This window comes from Salvelinus sp. IW2-2015, unplaced genomic scaffold (genome assembly GCF_002910315.2).
Source record: "Salvelinus sp. IW2-2015 unplaced genomic scaffold, ASM291031v2 Un_scaffold2431, whole genome shotgun sequence".
NCBI lineage: Eukaryota > Metazoa > Chordata > Actinopteri > Salmoniformes > Salmonidae > Salvelinus > Salvelinus sp. IW2-2015.
The window spans coordinates 147,545-148,759 of record NW_019943752.1 but is presented as its reverse complement, the minus strand read 5'-3'; positions in this window follow the sequence as shown (position 1 = coordinate 148,759).

Here is a 1,215-nt window from a genome sequence, read left to right as displayed (position 1 = left end):
ATGCCAAGTCACCCAGTCTAATGCCAAGTCACCCAGTCTAATGCCAAGTCACCCAGCTTACACCCTGCATCCCACCATCACACAATGACTGTTGTTTTACCCGATCCAGAAACGGTCCATTACGACCCTGCATCCCCACCATCACACAATGACTGTTGTTTTACCCGATCCAGAAACGGTCCATTACAACCCTGCATCCCCACCATCACAACAATGACTGTTGTTTTACCCGATCCAGAAACGGTCCATTACGACCCTGCATCCCCACCATCACAACAATGACTGTTGTTTTCCCGATCCAGAAACAGTCCATTACGACCCTGCATTCCCCACCATCACAACAATGACTGTTGTTTTACCGATCCAGAAACGGTCCATTACGACCCTGCATCCCCACATCACACAATGACTGTTGTTTTACCCGATCCAGAAAACGGTCCATTACGACCCTGCATCCCCACCATCACACAATGACTGTTGTTTTACCCGATCCAGAAAACGGTCCATTATAAATCTCAATCTGGGTCAGGTGGGCTGAAAGCTTGTTCTTTCTCCATGTCATCTTGTAACTGTACATTGAAACACAGTGATCATAAACATGGACACTATGTGACATGAGTTTTATGATATGGGAAATATGAAGTCCACATTTGGGGTGTTTGGTTTGCTTGTATGACATCAAAGCGGTATTTAATATAATCCTCAACATCTCATCTTTCAAAAATACATAGACACCTCTTAAATGTACAGCATTTATCCTCACTCAGACAACAAATGTTTTTTGTAAAAGTTGCCCAATTACCCCGGAGGGATTGGGGCAACTAACTTGTTGCTGTGTTCCGTGTTCAGAAAGGCTGTTGGTCAAAACACACATACGTAGCGTGGAAGAACAGATCCTGAGCTCTGGACATGTTAGCATGTCACTGTAGAGTCACTGTGTTCCAACTTAGGTGCTTATTAGTGCCCCAACCTGCCATTTCAACCTGTATACAAGATACGAGGGGAAAAGGCTATACTATACAAGAGTAATATTCAATAGAAACATTCATTTTACAATTAAAAAACCATTTGCAAAATAAAATAAAAGGTCAGTCCTCGTCACAGAATCAAAGCTTCAGAAAACATATCTAATTATAAAATCCCCATCATCCTCAGCGAGACTTAAGTGCATTTGTTTTCATCCTTTTTCTTTCACAGAATATACCGGATCCCAAC